Below are 20,933 nucleotides of genomic sequence, written 5' to 3'. Positions count from 1 at the left end.
TCAATTAGAAGTAATGATTTTGGAATGCATCTTACTCTTGCTTCCCTATCCAGGCTCCATGGAGAGGGGGAGTTTATCACAGTAATTTTAAAAACGGTGACCCAGGGGACAAGCCCCACTTGAAACAGTAAAAGTGTCACTGAAAAGTTGGCTGCAAGTCAGATTTTTGTAGACTGAATCCTGCTTCAAGTGCACAGTGGAAACTTGCTCCGTGGAATAATTATGTGGCAACAATTGTTAGAGAAGATGGTTTTTAGTCAAACAATCACCTACACCCTAAGTTCTCTGACTTGTAAGTGATGCATTTGGTAGCAATAAAGTAAAGACCCTGAGAACTTTCCGGGACCTCAGAGTTCTCAGCTCCAATCCCTGCCTGGGGAGACTGAGGTCCTGAGGGGTCACAAGGACGATGAGTGGCAGGGCCACCACTCTGTGTGGGGTGACCCTCTGGCAGATATTTAGTTAAACTGATCCCTGGAGGCATGGCTCAGATGGTAAAGAATCTGCCTGCAATGCGGGAGACCCAGGTTCAATCCCTGGGTTGGGAGAAATCCCCTGGAGAAGGAAATGGGAAACCACTCCAGTATTCTTGCCTGGAGAATTCCATGGATAAAGGAGCCTGGCAGGCTAAGTCCATAGGGTCACAAAGAGTCAGACACGATTGAACGACTACACTTTTTCTTTTTTTTGTGGCGAAACAGGATCCTTCCCTCCCTCCGTTTCACTTTCAAATGTATCAAACTATCAAGATGGCTTGATCAGTCCCTGGCTCTGTACTCTGTAGATGTGAAAGGATGAGCAGTCTTTCATGTCTGACTTGGTTAAGCTGGGAGGGCAAATGAATGAGGGAAAGAAGGCATTGCCATAACTTCACTTCACAGCTGTATTTATCTGGCAGTTCAGTTTGTCAATTCAAGTGGAAAAAAGACCATAGCGGGGGGTGAGGGGGGTGTTCTAAGGACAAATGACAATGGGCATTCTGAAAAGACAGTAACTTTTTCTTTTTGTATGGCATTTAAAGCTCAGACTTGAATTCCCCATTCAATTAAAACACCCACCGAGATGAGGAACCAATTGAACTCTGTAATACAGATAACTGGTATTCTTTTAGGGAGGAGGAACCATTCCAGGCGCCAGAATTGGTTCCCGCCTTAGAGGGAACTAGTGAGAGGAGGGGAGGTTGTTGCAAGAGTGATTTCTTGAGGGGCCTGGGGGGGAGCTCCTAATGCTGACCAAGCTTCCCTGCCCTCCTCCGGGAAGCCTTGGTAGGACACTCACAGGGGATGGGAAGTGGGAGGGTAGATGCCTCCCTCCCCAAGAGGGGTTTCCTCCAGCTTGGAAGTTTATATAAGTTTTGGCAGCCCACCTGTGCATGACGGGGGCGCCTTGGGAGAGGTGCCTAGAAAGGATGAAAGCAGAGCTGGAAGGAGGCCCAGGAAGGTGGGGGAGGCCTGGCCAAGGCCGGCTCCCTGCCCAGTCCCAGCTCGGGAGCAGTAGCTGAGGGACTCCAGGGCTGGCTCTGCACTTGGCCAGCCACGTGGGCTAGCTATTTCAGCTTTCTAGGCCAGTTTTACTCCCCGGCAAAATGAGGGGGGGTATATTTAATACTACATATCATATAAAGTTGGTTTTTTAAATTATATGTTTAATTTATTTATTTGGCTGCACCAGGTCTTAGTTGTGGCCCTCGGGATCTTTAGTTGTAGCATGCAGGATCTAGTTGCCTGACCAGTGATGGAACCCAGGTCCTCTGCACTGGGAGCGTAGAGCCTCTAGACCACCAGGGAAGTCCCACAGGTAAAGTTGTGGAGAGAATGAGAGACAATAATGTATTTAAAGTGCTCAGCATGGGGTCTGATACATGGGGATGATCTGTCATCGCCATCATCACTGTCATCGTTGCAGTGGGACTTGAATTCTGAACCTGTGACTTCCGATATGTGGAAAGCCAAGCTCTCAAATGAAATGAGTTTATCTTAAGTATATGTTCACTCTAGGAAGCAGGCACTTCCGGGCAGGATGACAGACTGTGGTCTTGCCAAGAGCTTCTACACATGAGAGAACCAAGAAGCCTCCTTGGGAAGAAAGAACTCTCTTCCATCTAGGGAGCATCAAGCTTGGTCCAAGGGTAAGAGCCAGGGCTGGACAAAAAGAAGGTGGTTATGAATGAACATTGGATGGAGTTTGTTTTTTTTTTTTCTTTAACCCATTGCCCTTGAACATGTGTAATTTTGAGGGTGTAAGAAGAATCTGGGCTTCCCAGGTGGAGCAGTGGTAAAGAATTCACCTGCCAGTGCAGGAGGCACAAGAGATATGTGTTCGAGGAAGATCCCCTGGAGTAGGAAATAGCAACCCACTCCAGTATTCTTGCCTGGAAAATTCCATGGACTACAGTCCATGGGGTCACAAAGAGTCAGACACGCCTGAGCATACATGTACAAGAAGAACCTACCCTGGGATCCCTGTAACAGAGGGCGTTTTCTCTAGTTTGGTGGGTATCATGGCATTGCTTATGGGCGCTATGAGACTAAACACTGTGTTCTGGCACCCAGAGCTGCTATAGAGAAATGAGACCAACCGTGTCCCCATCCAGGCCCATGGCTCAGACATCACCCAAATCATTGGATTTTCCACCAGGAGCAACTCCTACGTAGCGTCCCACAGTACTGAGAGGCCCACAGACATAGGAAGTGGCAAATGGTCCCAGCAAGGAGCCTCAGCAAAAGAAAGGGAAATGAGGATGTTTGAGAGCGCATGTGCAATGTTCCCTGGCATCCTCAGAAACTGGAAAGGGTCTTTGAGGAGGGGCTGGCAATTCTGAGAGAGCTGATGAAAGCAGAGAGAGCGAGAACAGCCTGTGCCGTGGTTCTGATCCCAGTTTTCCCCTCAGGCTGGTGTGACCTAGGAAACACACATTGTGCAAGTAAACAAATCATTATTATGAGCCTTAAAAGATCCAGCTTGGCCCTGCTTCCTTTTACACTCAGACTTGCAAACTGGTGTCAGTTTAAGCGGCTTTCTCAATAGAGCAGGGTTTTTGAAGCTGCAATCAGCTGCATTAGTGGGTTGCAAAATCAGTCGAGTAGGTGAAAACAGAACTTTAAAGAATAAAATAGTTTTGAATCTAAAATTAGACTTTATTACACCTATAAGAGTAGCTGTTGGGATTTCGCTGGTGGTTCAGTGGGCTGAGAGTCTGTGCTTCCAATGCAGGGGGCCTGGATTCGATCCCTGGTTAGGGAACTAGATCCCCATTCTGCAACTAAGACCTGGCGCACATCAATTAAAAAAAAAAAAAAAAAAGAGTAGCTATTACCTTGTGAAGTTTTAGTTTCCATTCTTTGGGTATGGATGTGTGTGTGTGTGTGTGTGTGTGTGTGTGTGTGTGTGTATAAGGCTGTAATGTAAAAGATATTTCTTACACTTGGTTTATGACCTCCCTGTCTAAAAAAACAGAAGAGATAAAAAGAAAATACTACCATACAGGATGTTAAAGATCTTCACCCATTCCAGGAGTCTGTGAAATGGCAGAGAAAGGTTGATCTCAATTCCAGTAAATTTCACTTACTGAGGGCAGCAATCAGGCCTATTGCATCATCATCTCTGTTATTTACTAGCTGTGTGACCTTGGGCAAGTTGTTTAACTTCTCTGTGCCTCATTTTCCACACTGGTAAAATGGAAGTAAGACTTTTTTTTTTTTGCAGTAAATTTGTGTTGCTTATCTGTTTTATTTTATTTTTTTGTCCATGCCACAAGTCCTGTGGGATCTATTTCCTCTGCGTGCATGTGTGCTAAGCCACTTCAGTTGTGTCGAACTCTTTTCGACTCTGGACTATAACCCACCAGGCTCCTCTGTCCATGGGATTCTCCAGGCAAGAAGACTGGTGCGGGTTTCCATGCTCTCCTCCAGGGGATCTTCCCAACCCAGGGATCGAAACCACTTCGTTTACATTTCCTGCATTGGCAGGTGAGTTCTTTACCACTAGCGGTGGTGAGGAGTGGCAATAGAATCTAACCCAGGCCTTCTGACTCTGATGCCCAAGGTATTGGTCACTTCTGGACACTGCCTCTCTAAAGGACATGTGGGTTACTGGGTGTTGCTTTAGCAAATTCTAGCACCTCACTGGTGGCGCCAGTGGTAAAGAACCTGCCTGCCCATGCAGGAGACATAAGAGACACGGATTCGATCCCTGGGTCAGGAAGATCACCTGGAGAAAGGCATGGCAACCCACTCCAATATTCTTGCCTGGAGAATCCCATGGACAGAGGAGCCTGGTGGTCAACAGTCCATGGGGTCGCAAAGAGTCGGACACCACTGAAGGGACTAAGCACTTGAGCCCACAGCTGCCTCACTGATGGGCAGTGCTATTGAACTACAGTTCCCAGCATGCAACAGGTCTACCTTCTTAACCCTTTCCTCACTGAAAGTTCCTCACAGTCTTGGGTAAAAAGTTTTTTAATGGCAAATGTGGTGAAATCAGGTTTCCCTAAATCATGATTATGCAATGGAAGCATGAATGCAGAAATCAGTGGGAGTTGATAGAGGAGAGGGTAAGATTCTAGGTTAAAATATCCTCTACAGTTTTTAGTGTTTGAAGGAAAACATTGGAGATTATCATGGGAAGAGCTGTTTTTAATTTAGAAATGTGTACCGGGAAAATGGCAATAAGGGTGTTTAAAGCACCCATTCTCAAACTCGGCTGCACTTTGGAATCACCTAGAGAGTTAAAAAAGATACTTAAGGCTTAGGTTACATTCCTAGAGGTTCTGATATGATTAGTCTGAAGTGTAGCCTGGACCTTAAAAATCGCATTAAATTCTAAAGTACAGCAAAGTTTGAGAACTGTTTTCAAAGGGAAATATTCAGATGTGGTCATAAAGATGAATCAAATTGTGACTAGCTCAAGGAAGCTTTAAGAAAAATGAAGGAGACAGACTAGACTCTAAAAGCGGTGGTTCTCAGCCCTGGCTGTATATTAGGATCACTTAGGAAATGGTTGTTTTTTGTTTTTTAATACAGATATCTAACCCCAGACCAATTGAATTAAAATCTCTGGGGATTTATTGTAGTGCTGAAGCAGCCCCAGAACAGTGGTTCTCAAAGTATGTTCTCAGATCGGCAGCACCAGCATCACCCAGAAACTGGTTAGAGATACAAATTCTTGGGTTTCTGGGGTGGGGCCCAGCAATCTGTGTTTTCACAAGGCTTCTGGGTGATTCTGATACACTTTCAAGTTTTGAGAACCCCTGCCTTAGGTAGACTCCAGGCCGGAACCTGGTTTGACATGCTCACCAGCAAGTCTAGCAAAGTGTTAGGATGCGCTTTTCCAGTCTGTTAGGTTAATGGCGCTCAATGAACTACACCTCCCAGTGTTCATGCGCTGTGCCCCCTCCCCTGGAAGCCAGGCTGGTTCTCCTCAACCAACGAAATGTGGCAGAAGTGACACTGTTCCAGTGCCAGGCCAGAGTTCTAAGAAGACACAACAGCTCCTGCTTTGGGGGGTTTTAGGAACCCTGAGGTGCGATGTAAGATGTCGGGCTCCTTGTGAAAAGGCCATATATAGAGTTAGAAATCCTGTGTCTGTAAAGAGAGATCCTGTCTCCTTAGCCTCCGGGCTGAGTTCAGCCCCAAATAGATCCACCAGGTGAATGCAGCCACAGAGTGAGTGACCGCTGGCAAGACCAGAAGAAATTTCCAACTGAGCTCAGACCGGATTGAAGAACTGTGAGCAAATAAAATAATTGCTGTTTGAAACCAGTAAGTCTGGGGTGGTTTGTTAATGCCGCAACAGAAAAAAAAAAATGAAACACTGCTCAGTAAATAGTTGCTGAACTAATGTGTGAAAGTGCTATAGGGAGATGGAGCTGGAACATAGCTCTCCTTTATCAAAGGAGGAAAAACAGGAGCTGGAGAGAAAGAAGGAATATACTATCCAGCTGATGAAGAGGGTGGCTAAGAAGGGAGTTTTGACCAGATGCCGATGATGCTGTCCTCACGACCAGACAGCAAACGTTCACAATGCCCAGCCAAGAATAGAACAATTACAGGTACTCACTCTCTTTTAAAAATTGTATTTTATTGAGGTATCATTAATTTACAATATTGTGTTAGCTTCAGGTGTAAAACAAAGTGATTCAGTTACCACGTACATAAATTTTAAAAAATATATATTCTTTTTCAGATTCTTTGCCATTTTATGTTACCACAAGATACTGAATAGAGTTCCCTCTGCTATACAGAAGGACCTTGTTGTTTATCCATCCTATATGTAATGGTTTGGATCTTCTAATCCTAAACTCCCAATCCATCCATTCCCCCAAGCCTCTTCCCCACTGGCAACCACGAATCTGTTCTCTAGGTCTGTAAGTATGTTTCTGTTTCATAGATAAATTCATTTGCACCATATTTTAGATTCCATATGTAGGTGATATCAAATGGTGTTTGCTTTTCTCTTTCTTTTCTTTCTTTTCTTCACTTAGTACGATAATCTCTAGGTCCATCCATGTTGCTATAAATGGCATAATTTCATTCATTCTTTCTATGACTGAGTAATATCACATCGTATGTATGAACCACGTCTTCTTTATCTGTTTATCTGTCAGCGGACATTCAGGTGGTTTCCACGTCTTGGCTGTTGTGAATAATGCCACTATGATCACTGGGATGCATGTATCTTTTCAAATTACAGTTTTCTCTGGATATATGCTCAGGAGAGGGATTGCAGGATCATATGGCAACTCTATTTTTAGTTTTTTGAGGAACCTCTATAGTGCTGCACCAATCCCACCAACAATGTAAGAGGTTTCCCAAAGCTGTTAACTCTAGCTACCATATATTGAACACTGATTATGTGCCAGGCATATAGACAAAGCATTTTCCCTATCTTAGTGTTCACTAACAATATTATATATAATATAACAATATTATATATAATACATATTAATATATATAACAATAATATATGTTATATATAAATGACATATATAATATTGTATTATGTAATTATGTATTTGAATAATATTTTGCTTCTTCTTAACAAGTTTCTATGGTAAGTATTATTATCATCCCATTTTACAGATTAGGAAATGAAAGTCATATAGCTACTATTAATTCTGACTCAACCCATATTTGTCTGATTCCCAAATTTAAGCTTTTAAGCCCACAGTAGGGTCAACCTATTCAGAAAGGCTGTGAGTAGCTCAGTTTTGAAAGGTGATAACAGAGAAGAGTTACTACCTGCCATTGATTGCAAATAAAATGTGCTCTTTTTAGCACAGGAATGCATCTTCAATTTTAGGATAGAGGTCAATGGAAAAATAGACTGCATATTACAGCTAAATGTAGATGTGATGGTAGATCACATCTACTTGGTATAACAAATGAAACTAGTAGTTAATCTTAGGCCTAGCCATCTGTAATGAAGAGTAGTTAGATACTTAGGCATTCTGAGAAACTTAGCCCCAAATTCTCAATCCCAGAAGTGTGCTACTTAAGCAGAGTTAAGAAAAGACAGGCCAGATGCAAGCCAGACCAGAAGAGCTTTTCTGGCCTGAAGCTCTTCAAGACTACAGAAAGGTTTTTTTTGACCACTTCTTCTAAAATTGTTCTGACATAAACTTCAGTGTCTTGTGTAGGAAGCATCTCACAATTTCATTTATCAATTCAATGTGCCAATGCTTCCTTGGTGCAGAGCCAAGTACAAGGGAGGGGAAGTCAGTGGGGGGCTTGGAATTATTTACCTGCCCCCTTTTGATTTCTCTTCATTCATTCCTTAGTTCAGCATGTACTTGTGAATACAGTACTATGCACCATGCAGTGGGGAAGGCCAGGTAACACAAGACAAAGTCTCTGTCTTCAGAGAGTTCCATAAACCCATGAACTAGAAGCAAATGGAATCAATACTTGGATTACAAGATCGCAGACAGGAACTTCCCTGATGGTCCACTGTCTATGGAACCTCCCAGGTGGCACTAGTGGTAAAGAATCTGCCTGCCGTTGCAGGAGACATAAGAGACCCAGGTTGTATCTCTGGGTCAGGAAGATCCCCTGGAGTGGGGCATGGCAACCCACTCCAGTATTCTTGCCTGGAGAATCCCATGGACAGAGGAGCTTGATAAGCTATAGTCCATGGGGTCGAGAAGAGTCAGACACGACTGAGCGACTTACTAAGATTCTGTGCTCCCAATGTGGGGCGCCTGGATTGGATCCCTGATCAGGGAACTCGATCCCACATGCTGCAACAAAGATTCTGCATGCCACAACTAAAACCTGGTGCAGCCAAATAAATAAATAAATGTTATTAAAAAAATTATTAAAGATCACGGACAGCCACTGATGCTGCTGCTGCTGTCACTTCAGTCGTGTCTGACTCTGTGCGACCCCATAGACGGCAGCCCACCAGGCTCCCCCGTCTCTGGGATTCTCCAGGCAAGAACACTGGAGTGGATTGCCATTTCCTTCTCCAATACATGAAAGTGAAAAGTGAAAGTGAAGTCGCTCAGTCGTGTCCGACTCTTAGCGACCCCATGGACTGCAGCCTACCAGGCTCCTCCGTCCATGGGATTTTCCAGGCAAGAGTACTGGAGTGGGGTGCCATTGCCTTCTCCGCAGACAGCCATAGTCCCTTCTTATTCTTTCTCTGTTTATTTGGCAGGCTGCCATAGGATTGTGGAATCTGATAGATCTGAGTTCCAACCCCAACATTGCCACTCCTGGCTGTGGGTCTTGGTCAAATCACTTACTTTCTCTGGGTCTCAATTTTTTTCTATGTAAAATGAGATTAATAATGCTGACCTCACAGGCTTTTGTCAAAGGCTGGGTGAAATTCTGTCAATGAAAGCATTTGAGATGAGTAAGTTATCAAATAAGTATGAGGGGTTGTGATCTTATTTACTGAGTTGAATTCTACCTTCCCTCCCCAGCTGGCTCTCGTCTCTGATTCTTCCTCCCTGTTTTCTTTCCCTTTGTTGTAAGGATAACCAAAATTTGTTTTAATTAGGTGTGGTAAGACATGCAGGCACATGGGAGAGGGAGGCAAGCTCAAGATGGAAGGATATATATATATATATAACTATGACTGAAAGCAATTATTCTCCAATTAAAAGAAAAAGATATGCAGACATGGAAATGACCATCATAAAGGAAGTTGTGATACTCAGTTTCCTGAAGTATAAAACAGGAGGCACGGCGCACCATGCAGAGGGGCTGGATGGGGAAGCACTCGGGTCGGTCAGGAGGCAGAGGAGGTGAAGAAAAATGTGGACAAGAGCTTTACTGCACTAGTTTGAATAATCTCAGTGGGCTTTGGGGCATCAGAGCTGTCTCTAATAATCTGGCACCTGCCCCTGAGTTGATTAGTGGGCCGGGATGTGAGAGCCCAGTAGAGGAGGTTGTTGGAAATATGGACTCTGCATTGATTGGTTTGCATGTGAAAGATTTGTTCACAGGTGAGTCATTTACTATCTCTAGGAATTGGCTAACCCTGGGAGGGACAGTCTCTCCAAAGTCATCAAGGGCCCAAATGTCAAACTATCAGAATAAAGAAAATAAAAAGACATACTTAATACCCTCTTTCTAGCCACTCCTCAATAGGAAGCAACTGACTGGGCTCTAAGAGAACCGGGAGCAGCATGGAAACTGCTGGGTAACCACCCCATTAGGAGTGGTGGTCTGCAAGGAAGAGAGGACGGTCAGTGAACCCAGTGGAATTTCAGCCCAGGCACTTCCTAGTTTACCAAGATTTCAAGCCCATCACAGAGTGAAACCTAAGTAAACAGGATGAAAGGCAGCAAACTATACTGCTTATGAAAACCTCCTTGAAGGCAGGACCCACGATTTATTTTTTTATTTCCTTGGTTGAATAATCATTCAAAAGGAAAAGCAGCTAAAATGGCCTTATGAAAGAGAAAAGAGAACTGTGGACTGGTACTTTTCTTTACTTCTTAAAAAAAACAACAACAACTTTATTTTGCTTAATTTTTATTCCCAAAGTTAAGTATACTGAATTTACACATTTTCATAATAGTCTTCAGTTTTTAGTAGAAACAGAATTAGCTGTGGATTGGAGACCATTGCTTATGTCCCCAAAGGAAGAGCCCCTTCTGGCTCATGCTGGTGGAAGAAATTGAACCAGCCATGCTTTCTTTCCCTGGTTAAATTTTCAAGGGAGGCAAAAAGGTGTAATTGATGATGAAGGTGATGATGATGATGTTAGTTAACATTGATGATGACTTAACACATTTATAATGTGCCAGTCTCTGTTGTAGGTGCTTTAGAACCATTACTCCATTTAATCTTAACATGCATAGTTTGGCTATTATTGACTCCCAGTTTATAAATGAGTTACCTAAAGCACAGAGGCTAGGCAGCCAACCTCCAAGATTAAGAGATTAATCTGACTCTAAACTGAGGCATTCCATGCTCTTAATAACTCCACAGCACTGTCTCCTTCCTTCAGAGTGGTTTCTTCAAACAAAGATGATCTCAGCTTATTCACACCATTGCAGGCAAGAGCTGCATAAGTACAAAATCCCAGTGGGGTGATGTGTATTGAGCCTTTGTGCTAGCCTGGGTGTGTAACCAGGGTTGATCCTTGGAAGAACTGTGGCATATGGAAAGTTTGTCTCTGGGGCATGGAAGGAAGAAAAATGGGCTAAGATCTGGTCTGCCATGGGTGAGTTGTGTGTCCTTGGGCACAGCTCTTGACATCTTCTTGTTTTCAAAGGAAGCTTTTGGGTATGGTGATCTTTAAGGATCCCGTCCATGTCAACTGCCTCTGCCAGAAATGCTATTGGAGGGTAGATTTTTGGAAAGGCAAGGAGAGTGTTGAGCAGGTTCTTGAACATCCAAACATGAGTAGATAATAGCTGTTGGGGTGCCCTGCGTGCCTGCTCAGTGGCTCAGTCATGTCCGATTCTTTGTGACCACATGGGCTGTAGCCTACCAGGCTCCTCTGTCCATGGGATTTCCCCGGCAAGAATACTGGAGTGGATTGCCAGGGGATCTCCCTGACCCAAGGATCAAACCTGCATCTCCTGCGTCTCCTGGATTGGCAGGCATATTCTTTACACTGGGCCACTTGGGAAGCCCTAGTTGGGTGCTCTGAGGAACCTAGTGCTTAGTTGCCTCCTGCTTTATGTTGCGCCATATGCCTGCAAGCTGGCGAATGGATAACATCACTCACAGTTATTCGTAGATGCTCAGAAAACCTGAAAAGAAGAAAGGAATAAGTATTTAATGAGAAAAATATTACAGGAGACACTGGGGAGGGCAGGGTAAAGAGGGAGGACTTTCCATTGTTTTGGTCTCAGAATACGACAGTGGATATCGACTAAAGAGGGTACTGCCCTCTTAGGGAGTGTTTGGAAATGGAGAAGGGCATTTCTGCTCTCACCCTGGCTGCGGTTGTTGGACTGGAAACACTAACATCCTGAAACTCTTGGGACCTCCACCACACACACAAGGAAGAATTGTCCAGGCCAGAATGCTTGGAGCGTTCCCACTGAGGAAGAATAAAAGAAGTTCTCAGAGTGGGGAACATAAAAAACTTCTTTGTGCATTTTTCTGAACCTTAATCAATAATCCATTAACTCAGGGAAGCTGAATGCTCTTCACACAGAATCCAGAACAAACTGACAGATAGATAGCCTCTGGTAAGAATTCTGGAGAGGCTGCTTGGCCTTGGACAAGGCATTTCATTTCCTCGGTTCTCATTTTCTCCATCCTTATAGCACTAACTTTCTATAACTTCCTAATTCCTCTCATCAGAAAGGAGAAACACCTTGTAAAAATCAAGATTTGGAAAACCTTTGTTTTTCTCATTTTGTGTATGGTAGATACCATACTGCGATTAACCGAAATGCATATGGCAAAGTTTAAATATGAAATATGCCGTTGCATACTTTATTGACTGTACCAACTATAGTTAATAACACTGTGTTGTGCATTTGGAAGGTTCCAAGAGTTTAGATCTTTTAAGTTCTTATCACAGGAAAAACATTTTTGTAACTATGTACAGTGACAGATGTTAACTAGGCTTCTTGTGGTGGTCATTTTGCGGTATATACAAATATGGAATCATGTTATACACCTGAAACCATACAACTTTATAAGTCAATTATTTCTCAATTAAAAAAAGTATATAGAAGCAAATGATCCCAGAAGATTTTTGATAAAGTATGATTTTAACTATTTAGCATGTTCTCTGGAGATATATTTGAATTTTTCAGAACCAAACAACAAAAGTGCATACAAAACCGTGATAGGGCACCCTTCCTACTGGCTTTAAAAAAAAAAAGGATGAAAAAAAAAAAAAAAAGGATGTTAGGACATGAAACAAGCCTAATTATATGTTTCAGGCAAGGTGAATATAATTGGGCCAGAAGGCAGTGAGTCTGAGAGGTGTTGCCCAAAGAGGGACTTGTTTATTAGAATGTAAAGTTGAAAATATGATTATTCTTCTTCCTTCTTCTTCTACTTTATACCTGAATTATTCCCCAAATACTTATTAGTAGTTATTTTTTTCTTAAAAGAGATACTCTTTCATTCTTTCAAGACTATTGACTGCTTTTTTTGTTTGTTTTGCTTTATGATTCTGAAATTAAGAGAAAAAGCATGTAACTCAGCTGCTCATGCTGGAAACTTAAACTTCATGATGTTGGGTTTCAGGCTTATTGGTTTTGTCTTATCCCTTTTGAAAGGCTCAGTTTTACTTGGCTTTATACTCTCATTCTGGAAGAACTAAGAGCTTTACATTGCTGCCTGTGACTTGTGGCCTATATTATACTCATTTGTTTCAGTAGAAATGATGACCCAAGAAGGTTGGAATTTGACCCCAGAAAATGAGAAGGGAATGACGGAACTCTTTGTTTTTTGTTTGTTTTTTTTTAATTAATTTTTATTGGAGTATAGTTGCTTTACACTGTTGTGTTAGTTTCTGCTCTACAGCAAAATGAATCAGCCACACATATACATACTTCCCCTCCATTTGGGGCTCCCTTCCCCTTCAAGCCATCACAGTACATTGAGTAGAGTTTCCTGGACTACACAGTAGGTTCATATTAGACATCTATTTTATGTGTGTGTGTTAGTTGCTCAGTGATGTCTGACTCTTTGTGACCCCATGGACTGTAGACCACCAGGCTCCTCTGTCCATAGCATTCTCCAGGTAAGAATACTGGAGTGGGTTGCCGTGCATTTCTCCAGGGGATCTTCCTGACCCAGGGATCGAACCAGGATCTCCTGCATGACCCACAGATTGTTTACCATTTGAGCTACCCAGGAAGCCCTATAGATACCATCTATTTTATACTGAGTATCAATAGTGTATATGTGTCAACCCCAATCTCCTAATTCTTCCCATCCCTGCTTGACCTACTTGAGCCCAACTTGAGTCACTAGGACTCAAAACTTGGAAAGAAGGCAAAGGGAGGGCAGTCTGTCTTCTCAGTGTCAGAATGAAACACTCTGCCAGGCCTACCAAGAATTATTGAATGATCTAGGCTGAAGAGTGGAACTTTGCTTGAGTTTCTGTTTACTACTAGCCAAAGGCCACTTTGAAGTTACAACAGACCTATAAAGTTGTACCCAGCAGAGATATAAATGAATTCTGAAAGGTAGAAAGGATAATCCTCAAATTATGATTCTATTGCTTGTAGGACAAGCAATTTTGTGTCTAATCCAACCATCTTATGTCAGCAGTCTTTCCTCAGTGCTATATAATTGCAATTCCTCTCATTGTTTTTGGAATCAGTTTTACTACCCTTCACTAATGAATTTAGTAAATCTCCAACATGTGTTCATCCTATGTTTGAGTCATATTTTTCACTTATAGAAGACTATACTTTGACAAGTACAAAGAATTCTAGTATTTCTAGAATATAAAGATCATACTTTAAGGTATATAAGGCCTTCTTGGATTGTCATTTGCTTTTTTATTTATAGGTTTTATCTGTTTCCATATTAGCAGTTTTAAAGCACAAAGGTTCAAGAAGCACACTAATCTGTTGGTTACAGAAGAATTTGATTCCCTCATTGGGCAGAGCAAACCTGAAGCCAAATGTCAGGTTGGTTTTCACCTTTTATTTACTCCTTCTCACCTTCCCGCCTTGTCATAACTGACTGACAGAGCCCTTTAATCTGAATTTATTATTCCAGCTCTTTGTTTCAGATGGTAGGAAATGTCTGATAGGATACAAAGTATGAATGATAGCAAGAGATTCTTCCAAGACCAATTGTTTTGAAATAGGCGATAGAGCTTTAACCTAGTAGATTTTGGACTGTAGTTCTTAGGCTTATCATGGACTTCTCTAAACCCTGCCTCTCCCTGCTTCTCCTCCCCATAAACACCCTTCAGCCAGAACAACTCCATTTATACACTGAGATTCAGGTAAGGTTTCGTTTGAATGGTCAATTTCTTAGGAGATGTATTTAATCCAAAGAAATGAAGTGTTAATAATGGCGGAGGCAATCATGGTGTTGTGGAAAGAGTCCTGAAGCCAGGACACATGATAAGTCTTTGCTTTGCCCTTTACCACCTGTATAATCTTGTACAGATGATTTCACAGTCTTGAGGTTCATTTTTATAAACCTACCTTGCAAGAGAATTGTGTGATAAGAGAGATCACATAAAGTGATGTGTGATTGTGAAGGGTTGCTATGAACAGCTTTTCAAGCATTGCCAACATGCAACAGAAATGTTTGGGGATCACAGGAGGAGCGCCTAGAACTCCTCAAATCATGCTAATTATAATAGGTGGCCGCTTAGTCATATGGTTATTGATTTTAACTTTAGTGTATGAGCACTTTCTTCTTCATTACCTTAAATTTCTTTTGCACCCATCTGATTCTCCAGTTTCTAATTGAAATTTGGAAGTTTCATGAAAACTCGACAGGAGCAGTTTTTATGAAATGTTTCCTCCAGTGGAGCAGATTGTGCTGCTCATCCGAGTCAGTTCTCAAACAAACAACTCTCAGCCCTGTAGCCTTCGTACAGGAAGACAGGGAAAGCAAAAATGGAGCTGTGATGAATGGTGCCAACTGGACTGCCTTGTACTTCTGACTCATTTCAGAACCATTATCATGTCAATAGAAGCATCCCCTTTATCCCCATATTTTTTATAAGGGAATGCTATTAGTAGAGCAAGGTCCAGAGAGAAGCAGCCCATTAATACTGTGATCAGGCTTAAAGACAAAAAAAGCAGAGATGGACATCTAGAGATGCCTTGGTCACTGGATGAAAGGGAAAAAGTACCATCAGAAAGATGGGAAAGGAAAAGTCTATGTACCTAAAGTGGGACTGATATCACACAAAAATAAATAGCTGTTACTTGCTAAACATTACTATGTTCCTGACACTGTGCTTATAAATAAATTATCTAGTTTGATCCTCACAATTGCCCTATTAGTCAGGGTAGGCTAACTGCCACAGCAAATAGTCTCCAAATCTCAGTGACTTAATAAGGTAAAGGCAAATTGGTAACTCTTGTCCTCATCCTCCCCAAGACCTTGGAGTCCTTTTTTTTCCTCGTTAACCTCTTATTTTTAACTTAGCTTTATAGTAAAGAAACAGAAAAGAAATAAATCATTAAAAAAATACCATAGCTGTCGATCTTCAATTTTAAATGAGGTTCTTGTTAAACAAAGCAGTAACACTACATCCTATAATTACATCTTTACTTGTATATACAAGAACTGTGTGCAAAGTGCTTTTCAAACTATAAAATAAGACTTTGGAATAGGATACAAATGATTATCCCTAGGATTTAGTTATCTCCAACTGCTTGTAATGAATCACAACTGCTTACATTCTTACTTTGCATTTTATTTACTTATGTACTAAGAGACGGCAAAAGGAGAAGAGGGCAGCCGAGGATGAGATGGTTAGATAGCATGGCTGACTCCATGGACCTGAATTTGAACAAACTCAGAGAGATGGTGAAGGACAAAGAAGCCTGGTGTGCTGCATTCCATGGAATCACAAAAAGTCGGACACAACCTGGCAACTGAACAGCAACAACATACTGAGAGAAAAACCACCATTTTCTGATACCAGATTGATAGCTAATTTTTGAAAATAATTCCCAATCCGTAGGTCTAAAATTTTATTTTTACTTATAATTCAGTTACTGGCTTCACTTTCCCCCTAAATAAATAGAGGACAGCTTTTAAAAAGCAAATATTAGCAGATCTCTTTAGACAGACACATTTCGATCAAGATGGGGTTTTTTAAAATCAGTTTTTATATAAGAAAAAAAGGAAAGAACAGTCTTCAAGAAAGCAAATTGTATTCTTAAAAATTTGGAATTTTTCCTGGATTTGCATACCATCATTGTGCAGGGCCACGCTAATCTTCTCTGTATCATTCCCATGTTAGTATATGTGCTGCCATCACTTTGTTGCATCACGTGCTCACTTGCACGTGGACTTCTATATCCTCCAGCAGGTGAGGAGAGAGGGAGAGGGTGTACAAGGGGAGGATCCCATGGGAAGGTTCTTACGGTCAAGGCCTGGATATAGAATGTATCACTTCTGTCTGCATTCCATCAACCAGAGCTCAGTCAGATGGCCCTACCTAACTGCAAGGGAGGCTAGGAAATGTCCCCTAGGCATCCAACCAAGAGGAAAAGGAAACAAGGCTTGGTGAACACATAGTCTCTTCTGTAACAATTCATTGCTCCCATTTTATAGATGAAACTGAGTTTTGGACAAGTGAAGTAACTTGCCTAAGAGCACATAGCAAGTGAGTGGTAGAACCTGGATAAGTTCTGGGTATGATACATTCGTGGTAGATCCCAAGAACATGACTGCTGCTCTGCAAGACCACAGAAGTGGTGGTGATAAGTTTTGATTTCTTGCCCCAAGTCTAAAACGTGGTACAAATATCATCTTTCCAGGGTATCTTTATATCCCAAAGAAAGAATGGCTACTTTTGAAAATGTTGACCCCTCTGTATTCCCCTATGTTCATCAATTTTAGACCCACCCAAAATGGCCTTACCTTTCTATGACATCCCCAGCTGCCTGCTCCTGAATAAATTCAATGGAAATTTCTTAGTTGAATGAAGTTTGCTTCATGAAATGTCCAGCTGAATGATGGTTTCTTGAGGCCAAGATTACCCAGTATCTCACAGAGGAGAAGGCTCAGGCTGGTGATGTGCTAATGGGCAGCAATGTGAGGGGTAGATGCCTGGGCAGCCCCCTCATTGGGGAATCATCATATATGTTGGACTCACAGATTTCAGGGCTGGCTGCTGGATTGGTGTCCACCATGAGGAGCCACTAGAGGAAAATGATAACAGAATGGGAAATAATACTTTGAATGGCAGGCCAAGTATGGCGTCTTTGTCAAGCCATTCATTATGACAGAAGGAGACTTCCCTGTGGAGGACTATGGGTTGGATAAGATGTGATGCCCAAGGAAGAACACACCCCTGCCCCAGGTTCTGACCATCCATCAGCCCCTCCCTGTGTGTACCCATAACCCTCTTCCCTGATCCCATTTTTATTTTATTCACTTTTCCCTTGCTGTTGTTTTTTTGAGACCTGTGCATTCAACATGCCAGAAACCTGGGGACAAAAACCTAGTCTATCTTTAGTGATACTATTTGTTTTCCTAGTATGTCCATCTCCACTTCCTTCTCCCCATCCTTGGGGTTCTGTTCAAGTGTTATCTCCTTGAACTCAAGCTTGGAGATTTTAGGCTCTCCAGGGAGAAGAGACTCAGGAAAGCATTCTGGAAAAAGTATAAAGCTGATGCTGGTCCTGCTGATCCAATCACCAGGTACTGTGGACATGCCTTAGGGACAAGGTTGCTCTGTATGTATGAGTGTGTGTAAACTGAAAGCTCTGTACCACACTCGTGCTGTAACACCAGAAGCACAGGTCTGTTTGGTGCAGAGGTTGCAAGGGTGGGCATGGACCCAGAGAAAGACGCACCATCTCTCGACGCTCCCTAAGCGTCTCTTAGGGATGTCAGTAGTTGTCTGTTTTGGTGTTGTATCAATATCCAAAAGGAACAGATGCTCGCTCTAGACAACTGACCTTTACTTCCTCTGCATTAATGTAAAGCAGTGCAGACAGCAGAGCCCCTTGGTACGCTGACCTGACTTTCTGGTTTCTTCTTCTGTCAGGCAACATTAACTAATTAACAGTTAATAGGTTAAGCACTTTGGATTCTGTTCTCCTGGAGCTCTTGTTCTTCTTATTCCGGTCTCAGAATCTCTCCTTTGTGGGTATCTGGCTGTGTTAGAGGGAATTCAAAAGCAGTTTAACATTTCTCCCTGAACAGAACAGCAGAAATCAGTAGGGAAAGAAGGAAATTGCTACTTTGAAACCTACAAATGGAAGGATGGCTATCTTTGTTTCACATCTATTTTTCACATGTGAGAAGCAGTCAACTTCACTGATTATGTACTGTTGAGGATGCCCTTTCCATTTTTCGGTCTCAGAAAACTGTAATTTAATGTGAAGCCTCTATTGGTGGGCTGATAGTACAAAGACTTCTCAGGATAATGTGCTTGATTTTCCCCCTTGAGATCAATTCATGCTTATTAAGTGTCTTTTATGAAAGTGGCATGGAACAAGGTGCTTCACATGCATTATCTCATTTAGTCTCATGTAAGCCTCTCAGTTGCCTCTGATGTAGCATCATTAGCCAGCGTTTTCAGACAAGATAAAAGGGAACAAGGAAATGTTCACTCAGGGCTCTGAAAGTGCTAAATCACTTCCAGGGGATGAATACACTTACTGTCTGGTTTCTATTTGATGGCGTTCAATAAAATTTTTTAATATTAATACCTACTTCACATTTGCATAATCCTTTCAACTTTTCAAAGCACTGTCATCTCGTTCACATGTCATCTGATGCTCATGCTATCCTGTACTGATAATGGTCGAGAACTATTTGATGGCATCTTTTTTTTTTTTAGCCTAAATCTCTGCAGAGCAGCTTGCTTTGGTTGCCATAGCTAAGGTTCAGGATGAAACCAATAGAAATCTTGCTTTCAGAAATCGAATCCACATTTTCATTTACAGGGTCTCCCTGGGAGGGTGTGATCGGTACAGCAATGCACATTGGTCCTCACCTACCAGAGCTGATTGCCCTGGTTACATCTGCCCCCTAGATTTTAGAAATTTAAGTGTCTTTACTACCCTGTCCTTGTTGGGATCTTCCTTCCAGTTTGCCCCAGTTAGTGACAGTCAAAAAGAAAGAAAAATAAGAAGGAAAAAAAGAGGTTTATGTGCTTGTGCAATGAGGTGCATTTATTCTAAAAAAAAATCCAGAATCCAGCCTAAATAAAGCAGGGAGGGAGTGACAGCAGATGAAGCATAAAGCAGGTGCTTTCTTAATTGCTGCAGCTGGTGCCAAGTATTTGGCACAATTTTTCTCCTCATTCCCAATTATTGGCACTGGTGCCTACTTTACTTTTTAGCTGAAGCATTTGAGAAGAGTCTAGGAACTGCTCTGCCTCTCTTACGTGTACAGGAAGTTTTCTGACAAATATTCTAAGTGAATGTAGTCCTGAGGTGTTTTTGTTTGTTTTGTTTTTGCCTCAAAATGACTCGTGGATTATGGAAAGAGAGATTGGGCAAGTTAACATGTTATTTGATTCTGCCCAAATTGCCATGGGTTGAATTTTTCATTTGTTTCTCAAGACTTGACTCAACCTTTCAGACTCATCTGTGTGATTTAGATTTCAGAATTGTAGGTCTGAGCCCATAGCTTCCTTAGGTGTTTTCTTTTAAAAAAGTAGGTTGTTCATATTAAAAAAATCATACACCATGACCAAGTGGGCTTTATCCCAGGAATGCAAGGATTCTTTAATATCCGCAAATCAATCAACGTAATACACCACATTAACAAATTGAAAGATAAAAACCATATGATTATCTCAATAGATGCAGAGAAAGCCTTTGACAAAATTCAACACTCATTTATGATTAAAACTCTCCAGAAAGCAGGAATAGAAGGAACATACCTCAACATAATAAAAGCTATATATGACAAACCCACAGCAAGCATCACCCTCAATGGTGAAAAATTGAAAGCATTTCCTCTGAAATCAGGAACAAGACAAGGATGCCCACTCTCACCACTACTATTCAACATAGTGTTGGAAGTTTTGGCCACAGCAATCAGAGCAGAAAAAGACATAAAAGGAATCCAGATAGGAAAAGAAGAAGTGAAACTCTCGCTGTTTGCAGATGACATGATCCTCTACATAGAAAACCCTAAAGACTCTTCCAGAAAATTACTAGAGCTAATCAATGAATATAGTAAAGTTGCAGGATATAAAATTAACACACAGAAATTCCTTGCATTCCTATACACTAACAATGAAAAAACAGAAAGAGGAATTAAGGAAACAATACCATTCACCATTGCAACAAAAAGAATAAAATACTTAGGAGTATATCTACCTAAAGAAACAAAAGACCTATACATAGAAAACTATAAAACACTGATGAAAGAAATCAAAGAGGACACAAACAGATGGAGAAACATACCGTGCTCATGGATTGGAAGAATCAATATTATCAAAATGGCTATTCTACCCAAAGCAATCTATAGATTCAATGCAATCCCTATCAAGTTACCAACGGTATTTTTCACAGAACTAGAACAAATAATTTCACAATTTGTATGGAAATACAAAAAACCTCGAATAACCAAAGTAATCTTGAGAAAGAAGAATGGAACTGGAGGAATCAACCTGCCTGACTTCAGACTCTACTACAAAGCCACAGTCATCAAGACAGTATGGTACTGGCACAAAGACAGAAATATAGATCAATGGAATAGAATAGAAAGCCCAGAGATAAATCCACGAACCTATGGACACCTCATCTTTGACAAAGGAGGCAAGGATATACAATGGAAAAAAGACAATCTCTTTAACAAGTGGTGCTGGGAAAACTGGTCAACCACTTGTAA

The 20,933-nt window shown here is 41.7% G+C and overlaps 1 pseudogene; it reads right to left on the bottom strand.

Moving 5' to 3' along the window:
• Positions 1-16,292: 16,292 nt before the first annotated feature.
• LOC136162141 (U6 spliceosomal RNA) lies at positions 16,293-16,392 on the bottom strand (annotated as a pseudogene).
• Positions 16,393-20,933: the final 4,541 nt, after the last annotated feature.

This window comes from Muntiacus reevesi, chromosome 2, assembly GCF_963930625.1.
Source record: "Muntiacus reevesi chromosome 2, mMunRee1.1, whole genome shotgun sequence".
In the NCBI taxonomy this organism is placed as follows: Eukaryota; Metazoa; Chordata; class Mammalia; order Artiodactyla; family Cervidae; genus Muntiacus; species Muntiacus reevesi.
The sequence above is the reverse complement of the archived record's forward strand: the minus strand, read 5'-3'. Positions and strand labels throughout refer to the sequence as shown.